The sequence below is a fragment of the Entelurus aequoreus genome, linkage group LG12, assembly GCF_033978785.1.
Source record: "Entelurus aequoreus isolate RoL-2023_Sb linkage group LG12, RoL_Eaeq_v1.1, whole genome shotgun sequence".
Taxonomy (NCBI): Eukaryota; Metazoa; Chordata; class Actinopteri; order Syngnathiformes; family Syngnathidae; genus Entelurus; species Entelurus aequoreus.
In genome coordinates this window covers 1,362,809-1,372,808 of record NC_084742.1, presented here as the reverse complement: position 1 = coordinate 1,372,808, position 10,000 = coordinate 1,362,809, and the positions used below count along the sequence as shown (strand labels likewise).

The 10,000-nt window shown below is 37.7% G+C and overlaps 1 protein-coding gene across 2 annotated transcripts in view; it reads left to right on the top strand.

Moving 5' to 3' along the window:
- Positions 1 to 3,652, top strand: part of mdfic (MyoD family inhibitor domain containing) — a 78,860-nt gene extending 75,208 nt beyond the window's left edge. For both annotated transcript variants that reach the window (XM_062064456.1, XM_062064457.1), the window contains exon 6: positions 1 to 3,652. This exon is cut by the window's left edge. The gene's annotated coding sequence lies outside the window, so the exon portion shown is untranslated.
- The last annotated feature ends 6,348 nt before the right edge of the window (positions 3,653 to 10,000 follow it).

Here is a 10,000-nt window from a genome sequence, read left to right as displayed (position 1 = left end):
TGATTAAGTATTTTTTTGTTTTTTGTTTTCAACAACCATAACATAAAAGCTGCACCGGAGTTTATTTTCTCAAAACATAAATCAAGTTACGTTTTTATTTTTATTTTTGCCGAGACACTCCTCAATAAAGTCTTAAAACCAATCAATCAATCAATCAAAGTTAATTTATACAGCCCTTAATCGCAAGTGTCTCAAAGGGCTGCACGAGCCACAACAAAATCATCGGCTCGGATCCCACATCAGGGCAAGAAAAAATTTAACCCCATGGGAAACAATGAGAAACCTTGAAGGGGACCGCAGATGTGGGGACCCCCCCGGGCGACCGGTGAAATGGATGTCAAGTGGATCTAGTTAATAGTGTGAGAGTCCAGTCCATGGTGGGGCCAGCAGGAGATCATCTTGAATGGAGACAGAGGAGTGGTCAACCCCAGGTCCAGACTTTGAACAGCCAGCGGATCATCTGTGGTCATCTGATAACCTCCCCACACGCAACAGAGGGGAGCAGAGCAGAAAAGAGAGACAGCAGATCAACTGGTCTAAAATGGGGGTCTATTTAAAGGCTAGAGTATACAAATTATTTTTAAGATGCTTCTACTGAGGTAGCATCTCTAACTGTTACCGGGAGGGCATTCCATAGTACCGGAGCCTGAATAGAAAACGCTCTATAGCCCGCAGACCTTATTTTGGGCTCTGGGAATCACTCATAAACCGGAGTTCTTAGAACGCAGGTTTCTGACCGGGACATATGGTACAATACAATCAGCAAGATAGGATGGGGGTAGACTGTTTAGTATTTTATACGCAAGTAATAAAACCTTAAAGTCACATCTTAAGTGCACAGGAAGCCAGTGCAGGTGAGCCAGTATAGGTATATATGTATATATGTATATAAAGGTATATACAGTATAGGCGTAATATGATCAAACTTCCTTGTCCTTGTCAAAATTCTAGCAGCCGCATTTTGTACCAACTGTAATCTTTTAATGCTAGACATAGGGAGGCCCGAAAATAATATGTTACAGTAATCAAGACAAGACGTAACGAACGCATGAATAATGATCTCAGCGTCGCTAGTGGACAAAATGGAACACATTTTTGCCATATTACAGAGATGAAAGAAGGCTGTTTTAGTAACACTCTTAATGTGTGACTCAAATGAGAGTTGGGTGGAAGATAATACCCAGATTCTTTACCGAGTCACTTTGTGTAATTGTTTAATACAAGTATAACGATCTTACGCCGGTAGATTTGTTGTAAAGTAAAGCATTGCAATGCAGAAAAAAGTGTATATGCTTAAAAAGAAGTCAAAACAGGTACTAACCTTGCCTTTAATGCAATGTTTCTGACATTTATTCACTGTCGTGACCTACACTACTGTTGGCAAAGGCAAAACATCTTTGGATGTAAGAACAACTATTTAAACAACTGTTCATCAGCAGATTAAAAGTCTAGAAACGTAGGCTTAATAAGTCAAGATCTGCACCAAAGTCATCATTTTTCACAGAATCTTAAGAGTGGGCGCAGTGAGAGTAATTTTAACATTCTAAAAACATCCTAAAGGGTTACAGGACAGAAATGTCAAGTGGTAAATCTTGCCCCCCCATTAAAAATAAATCTAAGCTGAAGAGTTTGTGAAGACCCAACAAGCCCGTCTTCAACCGTAATCAAAGACTTTACTAGGAATGTCACGATCTGATATTGATATCTGTATTATTGGTACCCTCTATTTTACAGGGAATAGTCCTCCCATAGTATTTCATTTCATGATACGATACAAAGGAGTAAGCACAAACAATAGCAATATACAGTAAGTGCTGGTGAGAGGACTGAGCTGTCTAAAGTTGGGAGCCTTCTCTAAAAATGGTCGCTCTCCACATATGCGTCCGTCCACTGAAACCGAAAGTTAACTTGGCGCGTGTGTTGAGAATACCCTAACACCATTAGAACCAGAGGAAAGTATGTGTGTGAAGGTACAGATACGAAACCGGGCTCAATCATTGTGTTTATCTCTTTGAGCAAAACCAAGGCCAAAGCTAGTAACTTGTAAGGCGTTCCATTTTGCCCAAAGCAGGGAAAATATCCCCCCCACAGACCGATATAAGCAAAAAAACAGATTATACCGGTCTGCATCTAAAGTCTTCGATATAAGAAGTCTGATACAAGCAGTCAGTTTTGCTCGCTGAACAGACAGATAACAGGTTTTCTCCATTTACTTTAAATTCATGTCAGATTATACAGAAATAAGGTATGTCAATATAACGATACAAAATAACTTATCTGTGACATTTCAACATAAAATTAATGTATGGAACCAAATGCTTTAGCTCGATGCTAATTTACATTGGATATATGATACTGATACTGATACTGATACTGATACTACTGACTAACATTAGCGATTTCACAATAACTACAACTAATATGCATTTTAAAGGTGCAATACTTAAAGAATAAACACTTTGTAGGGCTCAACAAAAGACAAGACTGGCACATTTAACTTAATGGCAAAGACTACTTCCTGATGACGGTACACTAAGTGTCAGAGAGCAAGATATGACAACTGAATAGTATACAGGTCCATTTTTTAGTCAATGTATTCTTTTTCATGAATAGGAATGAGGAAAAACGATTGGTTTATTTAAATTTGATTTTGAATTTATTTATTTTTTTAAATTTAACTACAACACGTTCTTTTTTTTCAGTGTTGAAAATGAAAGAACCTGTGTGGTGTTGTATCCTGCATTTATATATAAAAAGCATGAATCCATGACTATTTGGTGTTGTTGGCACAGGATGCAACACCACGCTGTTTGTTTCTTTCTACAGACAATTTATACCCGTCTGGTTTTTAAATAAAAACTTTTGGTTCCGGTGCCAAAATAATTAAAAAAAAACAAGGTTTTTTTGAACAGCTTTATTAGTTTCTACTGAGTAATTGTCTCGTTTTTTTAAAATTACAATTCATGAAACGATACAATTCAATGACCAAAGGATACACTGACCTTTACAGTCCATTCCAGACTGAGCTAAAGCCCTTTGATCCAGCAGCTCCAGGATCCAGGATGCAAAGCTGATATAATCACACCAGTATCACTTGATCAAGCCTTTTGTTTTACAAGTCCAAACTGCAAAAATAGTTGGATGATTTATCCTGATATCGGATCAATATCCATTATGGCCAAATGTCAAGGCTACAATATCGAAATTGCCCACACAACATCTCTATATTTGCCAGTTGATTTTTGTTCAGGAGTGTATTATCTAGTCTCTTCTCATATTGTTAAGTCTCTGTAAAATGTGACTCTTCATGTACTCATCTCTATGGTTGTGCTGCACAGACTGTCTTGAAGAGGAATGGCAAGAAAAACAGTCAAGATCCTTGACTCTGAATACAACAACAGCGTTGTCAGCTTTTTTATTGTCAACTAATGAAGTCAAAGTCTGTTTCTTAATTAGCACTGTCCCTCGTTAGCGCCAAGTGTTAACAGATTGTTCTAATGTCAACAAACACTGTGCACTGTACGAGTACATTTGGTGTCATTTGGAACTAAATTCATGTCAATGACATTTTATTCCATCGTTCAGTTTGTTGTAGTGTTAGGAAAACACAATAAAGGCAATGTGAACATTTCATTTATGTAGTTGTGTACACACACACACACACACACACACATATATATATATATATATATATATATATATATATATATATATATATATATATATATATATATATATACAGTATTGTATGTATATATGTATATATACAGTATTATATATATATCTATCTATATATATATCTATATATATATATATATATATATATATATATATATATATATATATATATATATATATATATATATATATATATATATATATAGATATATATATATATATATATATATATATAGATATATATATAGTATTATATATGTAAATATATGTATATATGCATATACATGTATGTATATGTGTATATACTGTATGGGTACGTATATTTGTGTGTTTGTATATATACACACATATTTACACATATATGTACACGTATACATACATATATATATATATATATATATATATATATATATATATATATATATATATATATATATATATATATATATATATATATATATATATATATATATATATATATATATATATATATATATATATATATATATATATATATATGTAAATATATGTATATATGCATACAAATGTATGTATATGTGTATATACTTGGGTACGTATATTTGTGTGTATGTATATATACACACATATTTACACATATATGTACACATATACATACATATACTTATATATATATATACATATAAAAAGTATATGTATATATGTATGTATACGTGTACATACTGTATATGTGTGAATATGTATGTGTATATATATATATATATATGTGTGTGTGTATATATGTGTATGTATAGATGTATGTATATGTATACATGATGTTTATATGTGTATAATGTATAATTATACATATATGCATATATGTGTATATGTATAAATATATATGCATATATGTGTGTGTATAAATGTGTATGTATACATTTATGTATACATGCATATATATATATGTATACATGCATGTATATATATGCATCTCTCTATATATATATATGCATCTATATGTGTGTATATATAAGAAATTGTCTATTTCATGTAGATTGTTTACTCTTGCAAGTAATTTGATCTCTTTTTTTACAATGTGTTTGCTTAATAATAAACATGAAAATAAAGAAGCATTTTGCAGTCAAAGTACAGTCCGGAGAGTTTAATTAGCCAGACTCCGTATCATATCGGAAGTGAAAACACGTGTATTGAGACACAGCTGCTAAAGTCCTTTTGTCCAGGAAAATGATGTTTTCATCTCCCAGGAGGCTCACCTGTTGCCTGTCAAGCATGAGCTCTATGATGTGTCGTGACCAAAAAAAAAAAAAAAAGACCACGCACGACCCAACGCTTTTATTTTGAAGGAGCTGTTAGTGAGGTTACCAACAGGGAGCGGTGCCCCCCTGCTGGGTCGTACAGCCGTCTGACCTTCAGCCGACACCACCCCCTGTTAACCCCTCAATTAACCTGCGCGTCAGCCCCCCTGCTGGAGGGGAGACGGAAAGGTGATGGCGTCTTAGACCCCTTTTAGCATTTTTCTTGCCTGGTTTCACTCACGCCTTCTCAGAAATTATTGTCCGCCCCGCCCACACCAAATGCATATAATCACACAGGAGGTTTTCTGTTGACTTTCATCCACAGTTAGTCCAAAAACTATTGCGAGAAAAAATTCCAGGTGGTGTGCTTCGCTGACCTTTTTACAAAGTCTCCCACCTTTCCACTCGCCACAATCAATCCCCCTCTGATCGCTCGCCGCCTGCCTTAATGCGACAATTAAAAAGGGGACCCATTGTTTCTGTTTGCAATCATCACCTGTCTGATGTCAAGGTGATTTTTCTTTCAAATGTCAAATAATCAGGGCTTTGATGCGGGGGGGGAAATGCAGCTTTTCATGCACGAAAACGCACTGCTGTCGCTTTGTGTGCGTTAAATAAGATACCGTGCTACTTTGTAATCACACATAATACCACTCATTAGGCTTTTTTGTTGTTATTTTTCATGGAGCTTTATGAATTCATAATTGGCATCATTACCTGCTTGCTAGCATGGATAGGATTCTGTCATTAAAGGTAATCATTTGCTATCACAAGCATCTAATGTAGGAGCAACATTGGTTTTGGAAAAGCAAAGCCAGTCTCTAAATGTCTTGAGTTATATATATATATATATACTGTATATACTTTTTGTGGCAAATTTACCTCCTTTTCATAACTGGTAAGAACATGTCATTATTTCCCTGGTAAGTGTTTTTCTCGTTTTTCTCTCGGAGTATTGAGACGCACTCTCGATGTTGTTGACGGACGTAGCGTCCGTTGTTATGCGCTCTGTGAAATCACTACTCCCAGGAAATGAGTTCTACTATCAACAAGTAGAGTGTTAAAGGCCTACTGAAAGCCACTACTAGCGACCACGCAGTCTGATAGTTTATATATCAATGATGAAATCTTAACATTGCAACACATGCCAATACGGCCGGGTTAACTTATAAAGTGACATTTTACATTTCCCGCTAAACTTCCGGGTGAAAAGGTCTATGTATGATGACGTATGCGCGTGACGTCACTCGTTTAACGGAAGTATTCGGACGCCATTGAATCCAATACAAAAAGCTCTGTTTTCATCTCAAAATTCCACAGTATTCTGGACATCTGTGTTGGTGAATCTTTTGCAATTTGTTTAATGAACAATGGAGACTGCAAAGAAGAAAGTTGTAGGTGGGATCGGTGTATTAGCGGCTGGCTGCAGCAACACAAACAGGAGGACTTTGAGGTGGATACACCGCATCGGTGATCGGGTGAAGTCCTTCGTCGCACCGTCGATCGCTGGAACGCAGGTGAGCACGGGTGTTGATGAGCAGATGAGGGCTGGCTGGCGTAGGTGGATAGCTAATGTTTTTAGCATAGCTCTGTGAGGTCCCGTTGCTAAGTTAGCTTCAATGGTGTCGTTAGCAACAGCATTGTTAAGCTTCGCCAGGCTGGAAAGCATTAACCGTGTAGTTACATGTCCATGGTTTAATTGTATTGTTGATCTTCTGTCTATCCTTCCAGGCAGGGGTTTATTTGTTTTGTTTCTATCTGCAGTTAAGCCCGATGCTATCACGTTAGCTCTGTAGCTAAAGTGTTTTGCCGATGTATTGTCGTGGAGATAAAAGTCACTGTGAATGGTGGTGGTCGGAGGGGCCGTAGGCGCAAATTGGCAGCCACGCTTCCGTCAGTCTACCCCAGGGCACCTGTGGCTACGAAAGTAGTTTACCACCACCAGGTGTGAATGAATGATGGGTTTTTAACATGTAAAGCGACTTTGGGTACTTAGAAAAGCGCTATATAAATCCCAGGTATTATTATTATTATTATTAACAATGTCCATTTGGCGTTCTGGACTCTCATTTTCAAGAGGATATAGTATCCCAGGTGGTTTAAAATACAAATCCGTGATCCACAATAGAAAAAGGAGAGAGTGTGGAATCCAATGAGCCAGCTTGTACCTAAGTTACGCTCAGAGCGAAAAAAGATGCGTCCTGCACTGCACTCTAGTCCTTCACTCTCACGTTCCTCATCCACAAATCTTTCATCCTGGCTCAAATTAATGGGGTAATCGTCACTTTCTCGGTCCGAATCGCTCTCGCTGCTGGTGTAAACAATGTGCAGATGTGAGGAGCCTTTCAACCTGTGACGTCACGCTACTTCCGCTACAGGCAAGACTTTTTTTATCAGCGAGCAAAAGTTGCCAACTTTATCGTCTATGTTCTCTACTAAATCCTTTCAGCAAAAATATGGCAATATCACGAAATGATCAAGTATGACACATAGAATGGATCTGCTATCCCCGTTTAAATACAAAAGATTCATTTCAGTAGGCCTTTAATTCCACATCCTGATATACTGAAGGTCTTAAGTGTTGTACGTGCATACACATGTTTTATATTACATTTTTCTCTAAGATTATATTTGTCCTCTTTTGTTGAGAAGAATTGTTGTATATTCTTGGGGGGCAGATTATAGTTTGCTTTGTGTATAATTTTAGCTGTTTGCAAATTCACTATGTTGTGGAATTTCAGTATTTTTGATTGAATAAATCAGGGGTTTGTGAAATAGTGAACCCATGATGTCATGATCAGGTTTTATTTTAGTTTGTTTTCAGCACCCCTGGGTTTGTGTTTCTTAGTTGCCATGAGCGCTGATTATTTTCTCCTGCCTCTGATTAGTATTCGGGACGCTCACCTGCTCCCGGGAACTAATCAGAGAGATATTTATTCCTGCCTTTCGCCACACTCGGTCTGGCTGTCTAGTTTGCTCATGCTACTTCAACCACTCACATGGAAATCAATGAGAGCGACGCTGGGAAATCCAAAACAGAACAGCCGACATATTGGATAACGACGGAGCGAAAAGTTCGGGAACTTTTACTGAAACAACGCAGCAATGCCAGTAGACGATCGATTTCGTCTGTGCAAAGAAAATATGCGAATAAAAGGCTTCATTGGGAACAGCAAAACAATATTTCACAAAGTCACCAATGAAAAAAGCGTAGACGAACGTCTAACAGAACTTGGTTTGAAATTGTTGAACGTTCGGGAGAGAGCGTGTCGGATATGCTTCGTTGCAATTGCAGAATCAACGTCAGCACACGACTCCTTGCTGCCATTGTTGTGTGAATCAAACAGTTGTCACATCTATGAAATCCCGCCCGGCGATCCTGATTGGTTCATTATTTGTTGCTATCTTGAAGGAGTTTGTATTGCCCTCCATCCCAGATCCTTGTGTGGAGCTTAGCGAACTACAAGGGTCTGGCGAGAGTCAGGTTACTGAATGTGGGCTTTGATAAAAACTGCTGCACTTTACATACTTATGCACTTTAATTGAAGCTGTTAGAATATTGTAACTTTAGCTGTTAGTGTAACTCACATACCTTTTATGTATTGTACTTGTATTTTAAATTGGCTGCTGATTGATTAAATTGATTGAATTGCTTTTATTAGTAGGTTGCACAGTACAGTACATATTCCGTACAATTGACCACTAAATGGTAACACCCCAATACGTTTTTCAACTTGTTTAAGTCTGGGTCCTATTATTATGTAATTTCAATATTGTTGTCTATTTTCAATCCTGTGTAATTTTAATTGTGGATGTTAGATGCGCCATAAAAGGACTACACATGGAAATTAGCATGGTGCTAAATACATCTTCTTAATGTAACTGCACTTTGTCCTTCAAATAAACAAATACAAACAAACTAAGGCCTAAAATGAGCTACTCAAAGAACTCCGGCTTATTAGTGATTCCCAGAGCCCAAAAGAGGTCTGTGGGCTATAGAGCGTTTTCTATTGGGGCTGCAGTACTATGGAATGCCCTCCAGGTAACAGTTAGAGATGCTACCTCAGTAGAAGCATTTAAGTCCCAAACTAATTTGTATACTCTAGCCTTTAAATAGACCCCCCTTTTAGACCAGTTGATCTGCCGTCTCCTTCGTGGAGAGGTTACAGATTAGGTGACCACAGATGAGTCGCTAGCTGTTCAAAGTCGGGACCCGGGATGGATCACTCATCCGTGCATCAGTTGAGGACATCTCTGCGCTGCTGACTTGTCTCCACCCAAGATGATCTCCGGCTGGCCCCACTATGGACTGGACTCTCACACTGTTAACTAGATCCACTATGGACTGGACTCTCACACTATTAACTAGATCCACTCGACGTCCATTGCACCAGTCGCCCAGGGGGTCCCCACATCTGCGGTCCCCTCCAAGGTATCTCATTGTAATCCCATTGGGTTTAGTTTTTTCTTGCCCTGATGTGGGATCTGAGCCAAGGATGTCGTTGTGGCTTGTGCAGCCCTTTGAGACACTTGTGATTTAGGGCTATATAAATAAACTTTGATTGATTGATTGATGATTGATTGATTGATATAAAACGCTTTTAGGATGGTTTTCTAGAGGGGCTTTGAAGTCTTTGAAATAGGTCAATCCCCATTACTTGTATTGTTAGCAGTGTCTTGCCATCAGTTTTCCCTAAGTGGAATGCACAGAAAAGAGAAAGACGTGTTTTCTTGTCTCTCATAAGGATTGTGGATGATGAGCAGAATTTGAAAAAACAAACAAAAAGCGCAGTTCCCCTTTAAGATGAGCCATCAGCTGCTTTTGAACCGTCTCCTTACAGTCGTCCCTTGTTTATTGCAAAGTACAATTATTAATACATTGACTATTTTCAAAGTTTATGAATTTTTTTTTTTAATGACACCCATATTGTCACATTTGCACTTATTCCCCCAATATAGTCACCTTAAATGCAATCTACTGCATATCTGGGGTTCTTATCCTTTGTGACCTCAAGGCCAAACACTGTAGAAGACCCACTGAATCTTGG